This window comes from Phragmites australis, chromosome 6 (genome assembly GCF_958298935.1).
Source record: "Phragmites australis chromosome 6, lpPhrAust1.1, whole genome shotgun sequence".
NCBI lineage: Eukaryota > Viridiplantae > Streptophyta > Magnoliopsida > Poales > Poaceae > Phragmites > Phragmites australis.
The window spans coordinates 24,451,945-24,468,572 of record NC_084926.1 but is presented as its reverse complement, the minus strand read 5'-3'; positions in this window follow the sequence as shown (position 1 = coordinate 24,468,572).

Sequence of the window (16,628 nt, the reverse complement as noted above, 5' to 3'; positions counted from 1 at the left end):
AGGAATCCCACAGATTGACTTGTATGGCCCTAGATCTCTCTTTAGTGCAGTTGGCTCCCCTGCTGGTGAGACCTCCGTGATCACAAATCGTCTCGTAGGCATCTTGAGGGACCTCAGCCACTATGCCGCTCCTGAGATTGCTCATTGTCGTGACCCTTCGGAGCATCAAGCATCTGCGGATAAGTGAAAAAAACTATTGGGAACATATGCAATAATATGTAGAACAGATGCATTCATCTACTTATGAATTACCTCATCGCCTCCACAGGCGTCTGTTTGGTCCAGGTTGAGGTAGTGTCCCAAGCTACCTTCTTTAATGTTTGACAGCGGCACTACATCTCCTTCTAACACCTGGCCTGGATCGGCGGTTGGTGATGCCATCACTTACTGGGAGTTTTGCATACGATGACGATGAGCGGTTGAGTATTCTACATATAAAGAGCAGGGGAAGGAGGAAGATAGAGATAAAGCCAACGAGAGAGGGAGGGAGGTTGTCGAAAGAGTGAGATAACCATAAAGGAATCGATAGATAGAATGAATACACATATAATATTGTAAATGAGTACATTACGACCACATTTAACAAAAAAAAGACACATCTTTCAAAGCAAAATAGGCATAAAGGTACTAAAGTTGACACATTGATCTTAAAAGTCAGATCATCTTACATAGCAAAATAATGATGATTACAACCAGAACTAGGATTATGACATCTTTACATGTGAAATCACATTTCTTATTTTCAAACTTAGCTAATTTTAGCTCGGCTTGGATGACTTGAATGTTGTATGCCGCAACAGCTTCATGTTTTGGACTTGTATCCTTTGTAACATAATCCTTTGAATCCATTAACTTGTGCGTGGCATTCCTCCCAGCTGGAGAACACTCCACTTTGGCGACCACAATGAACAACATACCATGTCATAGCAGTCCTAAATTTTAGACAATATGCAAAAATGATATACTACAAACCACTCTAACACCAAAAAATGTTACTGCAAAAAAAGATAGTGTTCATGTTACATTACAGCACAGTTGCTCTAGCAAATGGCCTTATTAGGACTTCAGTACTAATTACCTATTCGGAGAGAAATCATTCTTTTCAAGTCAGCATTTATGTGCCAGTTCTACTAGTTTAGAGAGCAGCTTCTCTCAAGACGAGCTGGACCCCCTATCTGAGGTTGACCTCAAGAGTTTTCTTTTAGCTTCTGAACTAGTAGGACTGGCACATAAATGCTGACTTGAGAAGAATGCTTCCTCTATAAATAGGCCATGTTGAAGCATCCTCGAGCCATATCATCATCGCCACTATATATATTTTTCTATCACCATGCCACCCTCAAGACCACAATAGTAGACAAGATAATAGCTAGTTTGCATAGTCCATAGATAAAAGAATGTATTCCTTTCTTCTCACAGCTACAAGCTGTGTCAAGATATGGAGAATGATCACCAAGATAATTCCATGATGGACAAATTTCAAATCATAGATCGTGATACATATCGGTTTAATTAGCTGGTATTGGAACAAAACAAAGTGAATTGAGAAGATGTAATAAGCTAATGTGAACACCCTAGGGAATGGTTCTAGCGTAGCTATCGTAGAATATGACATCCACATCACCCCGGAAAAAGGCAAGGGCGAGATCTGATTGGGTGCATTGTCGACAACTACTTCAACAAATTGAAGAGCCGACGTTGCAAGGAAGGGTGGTGAGTAATTGATCGAGGTTGATCTCATAGCTTCTGTTTGAGGTGTAGTGGTATTTGCTTTGGAAGACCTCACATGAATTTAGAGGCAACATGTTATGGCAACATCAAGACTACGCCATATGTATATACATAAAGCAAATCACTAGTGGAAAAGGTGATAAGCATTAAGTACAATTCTCGGTTAGCATTGTATACCGGAGACAAATGAAACATTAAATATAGATAACATTCAAAAGCTACAGATTAAATTTAGTTCCAACTGTGGAATTATATTGCCTTTTGTCTGATTATGATATCACAACAGCCCTAAATTATCTGATTATCTGAACTTTTCGTGATTTTGCAGTTTCACATTTGAGATTAAGTAGCTAAAATCAAAGTGTGTAAAAACAAAAGCTCCAGACTTGGAATAGTAAAGCATGGCCATATTCAGATTCAGATGCTGAGATTAAGTAGCTAAAATCAAAGCGGGGTAAAAGTATCACTAGCACAACAATAGCCATGAATTGCAGATAGTTGACAAACTTGTAGAGGTGAGAAATTTGATGAAGACCAAGTGATAGAGTGAGCAGTGGCGGAGTGTGACCCAAAAGTAAGGGGTGGCCAAAACATCCTTCAGTACCATTAACATGCAAAATTATTTAGTTGCATAGTCTACACAGTAACAGTAAACAAATAGTAATTGCTACACTGATGAATATGATGTTTCATGGAAAATGAGGGCATTTCCTTCATCCTCCACATCCCTCCATCTTCACAAATAGTAAGGAGAGGACAAACTCAAATTACCAAAAATTAGCACAGAATCAAATAAATACCGCAAAAATCATCAAAATGACATCAACCAGTGGTAGATTTTGAATGCACACGAGTGCAGCCGAATTTGATATCACCTCACAACAAGGGAGGAAGGAGGGCGGGGGATTTACCTTTGCTCTATTGGTCGGCGAGGCGGGTGGGCACGGACGACGGTGGCACTAGTGGGACGAGGGACAGCGGTGTAAGGGATGGAGATGGCGGACTCAGCTCCGGGACAGGGATGATGGGGGTCTGGGGAAGGGGATGGTGGCCTTCGGGATGGGGACGACGGGGCTCCGGGGACGGCGAAGTTGTGGAGGATGCGGCGGGGATGGCGAAGTTGGGGAGGATGCGACGGGGACAACGGTGTCGGGGAGGAGCCGGCGATGTCGAGGAGGCGGCGGGGACGGCGGTGTCACGAAAGGCAAGGGTAAGGAAAAATTTTCTAAATGTCAGAGGGCGGGCGTCGAGCAATATAGGGGAGGGCTTTCACTGCCGAGCCAATAAGTCCACCGACAGTGAAAGTAGTTTCACTACCGGCCAAATATGTCCACCGGTAGTGAAACCCCTTTCCATGCTGGTCGCTTGGGGTGCAAAAAATTTGTTTAAGTTTTAGGCGCACACGAAGAGACTCAAACCCATGACCTGCACAAGTAAGACCAAACAAAACACTACGTTACTCATGTGATTTCGATTTAATTTGTACTATCTATACTTATAAACATTCTGTTGACCTAAAATCCTAATACATATTTATTTAAATTTGAACATGCTATATACCAAAATTATGTTTTGTATATACCTAAATTTCCTGATTCTATTTTCGATTACAATAAATAAATAAAATAAATATGTTCATAACTATAGGTAATTCATTAAAAATTGAAAATAAATATGCTCATAACTATATGTAATTCATTAAAAATAAAAATAGTAATACATAGCAATAGTGCTAGTTTGTGCTATTGCTAATTCATTATTAAAAATCAAAAATCAATATGCTCAATAATAAAGACATCTTCCACTATAACCTAGAAATCGAAGGTTCCATAACAAAAGTGAGGTATAATTGCATCTAAAACAAATTCATACATAGTAATTAATACAATTTAGCTACTTTGTCTTAATGATTCGCCCTTCATTATGATCATGGCCATAGGACCTAGGTCGACGTCCTCTCCGAAAGGAGGTAGCGCGTCGAATTGATTGTAGTCTTCCTCGTCAACAACATTCTCCACTCCAACAATCCTTCTTTTTCCTTGAAGAACCACGTGGCGCTCCTCCTTGTTAGCCAGGTTTGGGTCCTTTACATAGAAGACTTGCATAACATCATTCGGAAGTACGAATGGTTCTTCTCTATATCTAATGAGTTTTTGGTCCACTATAATCATACCGTACTTGTCGATCTTCACACCCCCTAGGAGTCTGACACATTGGCACCGGGAAAGAGGAACCTTTAACACTCCATAGTCAAGCTCCCAGATCTCCTCTACGAATCTGTAGTAGGTCTCCCTATTTCCATTGCAGTCTAGGTATCTATATGGACACCGCTATTTTGCTTGGCGCTCTTATTATCTTGACCTCTAGTATAGAATGTATAGCCATTTATGTCATATCCTTGGAATGTGAGGATTGTAGTTGACAATCTGTGAGCCAACACAGTCAACTGAGCACACTCTATCTGCTTATACATCACATGTCTACATAACCAGGCGCCAAAATGATCTCGGTGCTCTCGCACGATCCAAACATCGTACTTCCCTGGGTTTATGGTGCATATCATCTTCTAGTGTTCTTCGACATATGGGTCCACTACAACTGATTGTTGCAGAACTGCAAAATATGCTTGCGTGAATGAAACGGGGTCGTTAGTGCGGAATGAGTTTGCACCTATCATCCCTTTCCCCTGTAGCCTCCCATCATGGCAAGATACAGGCACACAAATCGATTTGAGATTCATGTAGCTAACGTAGAAATCAATGACCTCCTCGATTCCCCAACCCCTGGCCATGCAGCCTTCTGGCCAATTTCGATTACGAACATATTTCTTCAGAACTCCCATGAACCTCTCGAAAGGGTACATCTGATGCAGAAACACGGGGCCAAGAATCCGTATCTCTTTCACAATGTGAACAATGAGATGCACCATGATATCAAAAAATGATGGAGGGAACAACGCCTCAAGCTGGGATAGAGTCTCGACCATGTCTTCCTGTAGCTTATCTAGCTTGGTCGAATCGATGGCCTTCTGTGATATCATGTTGAAGAATGAACACAACTTTATGATTGGGTTTTGGACTTTCGATGGCAGAATACCTCTAATTGCAATTGGAAGTATCTGTGTCATCATCACATGACAATCATGAGACTTCATGCCAGTTAATTTCAAATCTTTCATGTTTACTAGTCTCTTTATGTTGGCGGAGTAACCCGATGGAACTTTGATTCCATGCAAGCACTTGCACATTGCAATTTTCTCTACCTTGCTTGTATTGTAGCTAGCGGGACCAAGATATTTGTCACCTTCGGGATGTAGATCTTGTCTGAGTTTCAAACATTTCAGATACTTCCATGCTTGGAGTGTAAATAGATTTTTTTTTGAACATAGGAGCTCTAAGATTAGATTTCGGAACCGGTGTACTCCTGCGTCCCTTTCCAAGGATAACCCTAAGTCCCTTTACCATGTCATATACCTGTCTCCCAGTGTGACGCTTAGGAGTTGATCGAGTCTCAACTTTCCCATCAAAAGCTCTCATGTTGCTGCGGTACGGGTGATTCTTGCGAAGAAATTTACGATGACCTAGATACACCATTTTTCGGCTATTCTTCAGCCACAAGCTCTCTGTTTCATCCAAACAATACACACATGCACAGTAGCCTTTGACAGTCTGGCCCGATAGGTTGCAAAGGGCTAGCCAATCCTGGATTGTTACGACCAGCATTGTGCGTAGGGTGAAGTTCTCTCGTTTGTATGCATCCCATGCCTACACACCATTGTTCCACAGTATTACAAGATCTTCCATTAATGGTTTCAGGTATACATCGATATCGTTGCCAGGTTACCTCAGCCCTGGTATCAGCATCGGTATCATAATGTACTTCCGCTTCATACACAACCAAGGAGGAAGGTTGTGGATACATAAAGTCATAGGCCAAGCGCTATGACTACTGCTCATGTTGCCGAATGGATTCATCCCATCCGTACTCAACCCAAATCTTATATTCCTCACATCTTCTGCAAAGGGCTCCTTGTATTTCCTATCGATGTTTCTCCACTATGTAGAATCAGCAGGGTGTCTCAGCATTCCAACATCCTTGCGCTCCTCGGCATGCCACCGCATCAGTTCCGCATGCCTTTTGTTCACGAATAAACCTCCAAACAAGGGACTAGAGTAAAATACCACATCACCTTGACTGGAGGCCTTTTATTCTTTCCTTCACCATCGATATCATCACGGTCACACTTGTACCATGATGCACCACAGATGAGACATGCTTCCAAGTCTGCATGCTCTCTGCGATACAATATGCAATCGTTTAGACATGCATGTATTTTCTGTACTTTCAACCCTAATGGGCACACAACTTGCTTGGCCTCGTACATGTTTTCTGGCAGCACATTTCCCTTTGAAAACAATTTCTGCAAGAACAGTAATAACTCTGTGAAGCTTGTATCAGGCCACTCGTAGCTTGCCTTCAATTGTAGCAGTGAAAGCACGGTACGTAACTTTGTGTGCTCCTTCTCGCAGCCCGGGAACAACGGTGTTTTAGAGTCCTCTATCATATGCTGGAACTTTTGAAACTCTTTTTCATTGGTGAAGTTCCCCTCCCCATCGGGCAACATCTGCTCCAGATCATCGGCATCGGTGTCGGCCAACATCTCCTTTAGATCATCATCGACCAACATATCTCCGGCAGGCGGCATATGGGTGTATTCGTCAACCGGCATATCGGTGCACAAGTCTTCGTCTTCTCTGCCAATGTATTGCCCTTCCTGTACGATCTCAGCTTCACCGTGCTCGGTCCAACGAGTATAGCCAGGCATAAAGCCCCTTGGCATCAAGTGGGAATGTATCTGCTGAGTGATGGAAAACTGCTTCTTATTCTCATAATCGACGCATGGACAACACATGTATTGAGACTATGTATTTGACTTGTGTGCCACGGCTTGTACCAGGAAACAATCCACACCATTGTACATCCATCTTCTGTCCATCTACAATTATATCATTATTGTAAATCCAAATTCATAACATCTAGAAGATTTTGCGATCACCAACAAATAAATTACCTCGTCATCTACTACCGGCAATTGGCCCAGGTTGGAGGAGCCGCCTTTTGTATGCTTTCGCATACGCTTCCGATGAGTATTTATTGGTGCCATCCCTAGAAATTTTCTTTATTATTCAACCCTTTTGTAGGACTAATTAAATAAAAATAAAAAATAAATACGCTCATACATAAAGTTTATATATTGGAGCTTGCTAATTAAATAAAATATAAAAAATATAATTGGATCTTGCTACATACCTAAATATCATGGAGAAATTTTTTAATTCATTAAAAATCAAAATAAATACGCTCATACCTAAAGTTTTCTTATAGGAGCATGCTAATTAATTAAAATATAAAATTATAATTGGAGCTTGCAACATATCTAAATATCATGGCTATTTTTTCTGATTCATTATAAATCAAAAATAAATATGCTCATACCTAAAGTTTCTATATTGGAGCTTGCTAAATTAATTAAAATATAAAAATATAATTGAAGCTTGCTATATATCTTAATTTTATGGCTAATTTTTCTAATTCATTAAAAATAAAAAATAATATGCTCAAACCTATAGCTAATGTAAATCAATAATAAATACACTTTCCACCATAAGCTACTAATTAAAGCTTCCGTATAATAAATGAGATATAATTGCATCTACATTGTCTTAAAACATCATGGCCATAGGTGCCTCCATCATTTCAAAAATCTAGAGCAATTTAGCAAATAAAATTCAACTAGAAATGGATTGGAGATGAAGTTACATACATTGTAACACCTTGGGCACGAGGATTCCTCAAAATTTTGAAGCCACTAAGAACTTAGTGACCAAAAATAGCCGTCACTGAGCAAACAAAGCTCCTCCCTGTTGTGTGCTCGGGCTTGGAGAATGAGAGGACGACTTTTATACAATCGAGACATCACTCTCGGCTCATATAACAAGCCGACAATGATGCCCTACTATCACTGTCGGTCAGTAGATTAAACCGGCAATGAATATGGAGCAGGGCATCACTGTCGGCTCAAGCCAACAGCCGACAGTGATGCCCTTATCACTGCTGGTTCATAAGCCACGATGATTATATTTTCCCGCACAGCTTATGAACGGGCAGTGATTCCCCATCACTGCTAGCCCATTAGGAACCGGCAGTGATGGGCCGGTATATATAGGGGTTTATGTAGTAGTGAATGCCTCCTAGTAGGATGTATAAGTACACCTCATAGTGATGTAAAATTGTAGCCTCATCTGCATCTAGTGAGCATGGACCGAACTATGCCAGCCCATGAATCCAGGGAATGGAGAGGCCAACATCCTTCTTATCATATTGCATACCAAACTTACAAGATACAGATGATCAATGAAGCTTGAATAGCACTATAATATTTGAAGTGCATTACATAACAAATAATTACCTTCCCTTAATGTAACCCTTCCACTGCTCCCTTGCTGGTCGCAAAACTACTAACGGGGCACCCCTGATTAGCAACCCAGTCAGCATGGCCATGCCCCTCAATGTTACGGCTCTCTCGCTAAAAGGAAAGTGGAACGTGTGTGTTTCATGACGTCACCGGTCGACGAGACCTGTGAGCAGTGACTCCTCAATTGGCAAGAGAGGTGTCCTACCACCATCTGCCATGGGAGCTCTGGATATCATGAGAGCAAAAGGTAGTAGTCCTATCCGTGTGAGTGGCTTATGGAATCGAGAGTCTAACTCCTTAATCGCGTGGACACTCCGGGCTCGCAATGAAAGCAACTACAAAAGGTATCCAATACATGTACTGACTTAGTAGAAAATTATCATGGCAATTAAAAATCACATATAATCGTTGAACCTATTGCCTTGTGAATATAATCCGTCCCCTATGCTTCTCATCGTACCACTACTGAAGAAGCTTGGAAAGACCACCATAAGCCATGACAATGATTTCAAGCTATATGGTTTAATAAGTAGGTGAATAACAAATTAGAATATATTACAAGCTTCATGGTTCAATAAGTATGTGAATAAAAAATAAAAATATATTACAATCTTCATGGTTTAATAAATAGGTGAATAACAAGCTTCATGGTTCAATAAAAAAATAATGTATATGATGCCAGTACCGAGTGATATATTACAAAATAAGTAGTATAACTAATAGGTGAATAACAATTTAGAATGCAAACCATAACTATGAATAGGTTCAAACAACAAACTAAAATAAAACAACTCTAATACACTATAGTTCGATAGTGGCTTGACAGTTTACTACGGGTCAGACAAGTCCTCCTGTCATGGCTAGGTTGTTTGTAAAGTTTCCACTTACATAAGCTGTCGATAGCAACAGCTTCATCCATGTCACCTTGCAGCCTCGTGGCTCTAGACCTTCCAAGATTTGTGTGTTGTGCTTGGGGATAAGATACCTACTTAAGCCCCTCGATCGCTTTATAGCTGCTTCCGATGTTGAAGGACCGCATCTTTGGAAGTCATGTGCTCCTCAATGCATCGATTATGAAGTACGATGCTATGTAATGTGATCAGTCATTGCCGCCCATGTTCCTGCAAGCGGCTAAGACATACGAGCATGGGATATGATGCAATTTTGGCTTATTGCATGTGCACTTCACCTTGTGAGGCCCAAGCTGACATTGCTACACGGTGTCCCATACGCTATACTCTGAAGCATACCTACGGTAGTACATGACCTTGAATTCATTGTTAGCCAGGTCATAGATCCTCGTCTGATGAAAGTGTGTCTTGTTCCTCCTTCTGGATATGATTTTTGCCACATTAGATGTGAACTGCGTGCTGCAATTCATAGCAGCATTACCACGGTCTCGAAAGTAGTTTGCCATTATATAGATTGTGAGCTCAAGATGACACACAATGGGAGGTCATGTACTCCCTTTAGCACATTGTTGAACGCCTCTGCTATGTTCATTGTCATGATGGTGTACTTAACATGGGATACAATAATTTTAGAAAGTCTATTTGCATAAGAAAGGGTACAATATGATCATTTAAATTATATGTACTAACCTGGCACCGTGAGTGTCATGGATTAGTGCCCAATGCTCCGCTGGCTTCCCCGCTATCCACTAGCTAAACGTAGCACGTGAATAGCTAACGATATTTTGTCCCCCTACCATTTGCATTCGCAGATGATCCTCCTATGCTTGTTGATTTGCCATCATCCTGAGAGTGGTCTCATTTAACTCTCTACATATCTCATTGAACTTCGTCTGCTGATTCTACAAACACAACCCTTCGAATCTCTTTACAAGAGAATTGCTGCGGTACCTTGTATATAGGTTCGCTCCTAAGTGTCGCATACACCATCTTCTCTCCACAGGAGGCCATGCAATAGAGTTGTTTGTGCTATCATGCAGCACGTCTAATGCATGCAGAAGGCCATTGTTGCGGTCTGAGATGATACAAACTCATTCCCTGTTTCTCACAACACATGTCCTCACCAAAGTGAGGAACCACATCCAACTATCATGTTCTCATTCTCAACCATTGCAAAGGCGAGAGGAATTATCTGATTATTTTCACCCACCGCTATCCCTGTCATAAGGGTTCCATAGTACTTGCTGCACAGAAATATGGCATCCACACATACAACCAGCTTGCAATGTCTAAAAGCTTTGATGCATTGTGCAAAGGACCAGAATAATCTAATGAGGTATTAGTCAGTGGTGCTGTATGAACCATCCGCTAGCTTGATCGGCTCATCTGCCATGGCCCACTGAGTCCCCTGGATTTGTCGTGATAATCTTCTGCAGTAGCCTAAGAGCATAGTTGTAAGACTCCTCAAAGCTTCCAAACAGCATCTTCAAACGCCTTCTGCTTTGCTCGCCACGCGGTGTGGTAATTGATCAGCATACCCGTCTTAGTCTGCACCTCTTCTATAATGGATTTTGGTGACAAACAAATGTGCATGCTAACAAGAGTGATGAGGAGTTGGTCTATGAACCTCGTATCAACAGCGTTACTCACATTCCTAATAGCCTCTTCACCATATGTATGTGGGGTGTATGTGCTCATACGAAGTAAGGACAATTCGGGTGCTTGATACACCTGACCTCATACTCCATAGGATTAGATCGGGCACACTTATGGTCCCCTCTTATCATTATAGCATAGTTGCTAATAAAGTCGATGACCTCCCCCTGTTACAAAACTGTTGCTCGACCTGGATGTCGCTATTCCGGTATCCCTAGTTAGATAAGATGTTATACTCAACAACAACACAATCCACCATCCAAGCACCACGAAAGTACTGGATCGAAGACATCGGGTCATCGTTGTCAGCAGCTTGTTCATCCTCGCTACCACCGGCTTCATCATCCATGCATCCTGCATCTACCTCAGAAGGGTCCACTCTAGCTCTCTCTCTCTACTGGAATTGCCCTCCCCGACATGCCCTCCATCCTATTCATGCATCACCTGCTGGCCTGATCCTTTTACAGAAGTCACTGCATCATCTTGGACCAGTTGTGACACTATGTTTACGTACACCCTCATATCAAAGTTCTCCTCCAATGTCTTACATGAGTGCAAAGCGCATGCGTTGTTCCTTTTTATCTCGGACAACGTATGGGCAACGATCGAGCTATTTGGAACAAATTGTGGCCACACACCCTCCAGGACAACAGTATGGGATTGCTGGTTCAGACGCAAAAGGCTTATAACATGTGATTTCAGGTCATCCAGGTCATTAGGTACCTCAACCAAACTCTCTATATGCTGGCAATTCTGAATTGTTACGAGCCTCCTATGCAAAACTGCAAGACGTTCTCTGTAATAAATATGGAAAGTCATACCGTATCTGCTAAACAAAATATACCGAATAAAATAACAACTTAGATATATGTATGGTACACAACTAATTACGCCCCTCGATAAATAATAAATAAATGAATAATGCAAATTAAATAGTACTATACTTAACAATGCTAAATATTTAATTAATTAACAATGCTAATTAAATCATCAATATTGAATTCAAATGAAATAATTAATATTTAATATTGAATTAAAATATTAATTAAACTAACATTAAAGTTATATTGACCAAATATTTAATCTCATTATAAATTGACTTCAAAACTATTTTGGAAGCTAGATTTACTAGGTTTCTTTGCATCACATTTACTCTTCCAGAAGTCAGAAGTATCAGCATGCCACTCTCAACCTAGGTGATCATCTCTTTTTTATGATGAATATGCATATAGTTCCTAGTAAAATTTCAGTACTCACACTTGACAATGCACTATTAATTTATTCATAGATTTCTTTTTGTTAAGTGAGCTGAGGAGAGAAAGGGACTAGTCTGTGGTGAGTAGAAGATACTGAAAATATTTCTCTATTTGACTTTAGAGCTGATTTTTTTTCTTTAACTAAAGGCAGAAGTTCTTGTGTGCACCACTATTTTAATATATTAAAATACTAATTAAATAGGCGCACACCACTATTAATTAAAAATTTCAATTTGACAATTTTTTGTTGCATGTGTTTTTTATCAAATCTTTTTGTCCAACCCAAGTTTTTTAATCTTCCTAAAAATTATTGCACTGACACCCTACTTCCACCTATAGATGACACCCTACTTCCACCTATAGATAGCATGCATGCACTATGCCACCACTCTACACCACCACTAGCAAAAAGTGCCACCATTAGGTCATCATGTTATTATACTAAATAAATAATTTAATTACACTGACTAATCAAATTCACGTGAATTACTATTATATAATCTACTTACTTTGAATAAGCAAATAATTAAAATTATACAATTCACACTAATTACTATTATACAAATTCACGCTAATTACTATTACACTGGCTAAGCAAATAATCAAATACATACAATCAGACTAAGCAAATAATTATACAAATATAATTGAATGGATTAAAAAATCTACTTACTATAATTACTATTATTATTGTAAGTATTAATTAAATACATAATTTAAGTACTTACTGTAACTCGCGCTATTGCTCCTCCTCATCTCGTGTTGATTCTCCTCTCCTCGCCTTGCTACTACTCGTCAACTTGGGCTGCTTCTCCTCTCCACACATTGCGCTACTGCTTCTCCTCTCCTCTCACCCCCTTGCTCACGCTGCTCGTGTGCTCTCTGGTCGCGTTGCAGCTCCTTATAGCAAAACACGATAGCGCGCTCGTATTTTATAGCGAAACATGGCAGCGCATGAGTTCAAAAACTCAACGTGACGTGAGCAGGATCGGCCTGTATTCGGCACCTAAGGTGTCAAATATGGTGAACACCGTATTCGGCATTCGACACCTCAGATGTCGAATACAGGGAGTTTTTAACACCTGAGGTGCCTAATACATGAGTTTTTTGTACCTCAGGTACTGGAATTGATATTTTTGTTTGAGGTTCCGAATATATGTGTTAGATTTGCAAATATACCGATATATCATCTATTTTAAGAAATATGATATGCCTATTGTCTATTTTTAGATTTTTGCCCAATGAGCTCATCCCTATCCGCATCTCACGTGACAAAACCCTAAAGCGGAGATGGTAGTCATGGACTCAACCTAGGCAGCGCCATTCCTCGTCCACAATTATATTCCACATTCGTGTCAAACAGAAGATGCCACGTACTGCACATTTTCTGACTATACTTGTGACGAGGCAATGATCGGGGGAAATGCAAGGTGAGGCACAGGCTGAACCAATGGAGCGTGACGAGGCAATTTTGCGTAGCGCTTGAGATCATCGAGCTACCTTGTTTGAGCAATGAAAAGTACTCCTTCCGTCCAAGCACACAAGATGTATTTTATTTTAAAAAATCAAAACTTTATATATTTTGACTAATAATTAGTCAAATTATAAATAAATTTGTGTATAATTTTTTAAACTAGATTTATATTTTAAAATGCTTTCATACTATATTAATCTATAAATAATATATTTTATGAGAAAATAATAATCAAAGTCTAGTTTTGAATACTAAGCCACAGTAAAATTTGCCTTCTATCTTTGACAGGAGTAGTTGCTTATCTCGTATTTTGCTAAATCCACTTCATGTCCAAGTGTACTCTCTCGCGGAAGACAATGCTGAACCGATGTCCCAAACATATCTTAAGGTCTCTTTGGAATGCAAAATTCTCGAAACAAAGAAGTAGAAAAAAACGCAGGATTAGAATACCCTAGCATATTGAATCCATAGAATGAAAAAACACAGAAAAACTATAGGAATAACCGTTTGAAAAGAGTATAGGAAAAACATAGGAATCAGATGAGAGATAGAGAAAGGAAAATTTCTATGATATTGGACCTCATGTTACAATTTCTTCAAAATTCCTATGAAAGAAGTCATACCATAGGATTTTTATAGGAATTTGACAACCTTGTTCCTTTGTTCCAAAGGACTCTTATAGGAAAAATTCCTAAGGATCTAAATCCTCCAAAATTCCTATGAAAATCCTACAATCCAAAGGAGGCCTTAGGTTTGCTCAGAGCACATATAGCGGCATCTTAATGAAGTTTTGTTCATCAAACGTTCACATATATCGGAAGCCAAAGCATCTCGTAGTTAATGGCGATGAAATATGTTCATCCAAATATATAGGCAATAACCACTCGACTTAGCATTCGTAGCGAATCTGACACAAATTAAATCATATGTATAGGGAACAGAAAGAGTGGTAAGACACGGTCGGGTCAGAGACAATACAAGTCATAGTGACTAGTTTTGCGACTAACCATGGCTGCGTGAGGTACATTGTTCTAACTTGAGCGTTATTGCCCAGGTATGGACAACGTACATGTGTAGTAGTAAAGTTGATTTTATATACTACCTCCAGGTCCTAATTCTTATCGCTAGAGGGTTTTGCATGCAGTATGAAAATTTCTGTCGTTGTACTGTTTTGCAGTCAGTTTTAGATGACTTTACCCTTGTACTCTTAATGGTGCCATATTACCAAGCCGGTACTGCATGCGTATTGATTCCAAAGCCGCCGCTTCAGTGACACTGGAGCTATAGCGGGCGTGGCGCGCGGGCTTGATTGATTGCTGCGAGAGGTTGCTGTGCTTGAGCTCTCCATGCACCATGTTTGCGAGACATTGATCGCATTACGTATTCTAGAACAAGCGTGCAGTGCGAGCCAAAAAATCACAAGCGCGAGTAAGCGAGTGCAGCATAACACAAAAGCCGGTAAAAAAACTCACTAATACCAAGACTCAAGCCAGGGAATCCTAGCTTTGAGAATTGGGAGCAAACCACATGGATTGCAAGTATTTACTGACTAGATATAGTACCCGAGCTATTTAATATAAGCACAATAGAAAATTAGCACCTAACTAATCACTCCTTAGTATGTGAGATTGTGTATAAAATCACAGGAAATATGGAACCGGAGCAAGTATGTAGCCAATGCTCACGACTAAAATTACTAGCGCTCTCAATTTGCAGTCCCTGCGGAAGGTCCCAGTTCTGATTCCTTGTGCTCTTTTTGATTGGGCCCGCCCTGCAGGCAGGGATTTTTATTTTGGTGGAATTTCACCCAAATTTTGCAAATTCCGGGTTTTTCGGTTGTGAACGAAAAATATAATTTCTGGTCAAAAATTTCGTTTTTATTTGAAGCTTTTGATGTTTCCATTGGTTAAATAGGTTGAATACCGATTGCTAATTATTATTAAATAACTGGCGTAATAATGGTAAACTCTCTCCCACTCTTGCCGGAGGTCGTGAGCTGAAATACCGCCCTTGGTTTCATTTTTCTTTCACAAATTTCTGAAACTTACAAGTGGGTCCTCATTAAAATGAGTGAAAATGCAAATTGAGCGCAGTTGCACAAATCGGCACGATGTAGACACTACTAGATAATAGTACATTATTGCTAACTTCAAAACCCCCTTTACTGCCGATTTTGGAATCGGCAGTGGGTAACAGACAGTGATAATCAAGGATTATAACTGCCGGCTCTTTGGACCAGCAGTTAAATGGGTTATCACTGCCAGCTGAAGGATTAGGTCAGCAGCAATTCCCTGGGTATCACTGTCGGTTGGTGGTTTAAGCCGGCAGTAATTCACAAGGCATCACTGCCGGTTGAAAGCTTCAGCCCACAGTGTTGTGCCTCCCCCCACCTCCTTCTACTCCAGCCATGTCCTTCCTCTCTCTCCTCGATCTCTCCGTCTCTCTCCAACTGAATACATGCATAAAATGAGACATATGTAATGTAGATCAATAATAAAGACACTTTCATTAATACATAATAACTCATATCACACAGATATACATAATAGTTCTCACAGGTCATCCCCAAAAAGTCGATCGAGTTAAGCCAGTCCAGTATCGCACTACCTCTCCCGCGATGAGGACCGCGTCTCTGCATGGACGGCTGATGGTTTGTGGACGTGTGGGGACACGCAGGGGGGATGGTGGTGGAGCAGAGAACCCGGCACGTCTGATCGACCACAGAGTCGTCTAAGCTCCAGGCTCGTCGGTGTGTCAAAGACATCGAAGTCCGACTCCTGAACGCTAGTATGGTTTGAGCATTCGGCCTCCTCCGCGGCGCAATGACAGGCCACCCTCTCGTCCTCCTCCTCTTGAGCACACTTACGGGATGCTGCTTCTTAATCCTCCGCAGCGCACAACTGACTAGCCAGCCTCTCACCCTCCTCCTCTTGGACACACTAATGCACCACTGCTTCTTGCTCCTCCTTCGCATCATCGTTGGAAGGTCATTCTATCGAAGAGTCGTCTGACAGTACCAACTCCTAAATACACCTTCATTAATATATAGTAATTCATGTCCTATATTAATATATAGTAATTAATGTCCTTCATTAAAATAGTGTAATTTGGCAATATATAAGCCG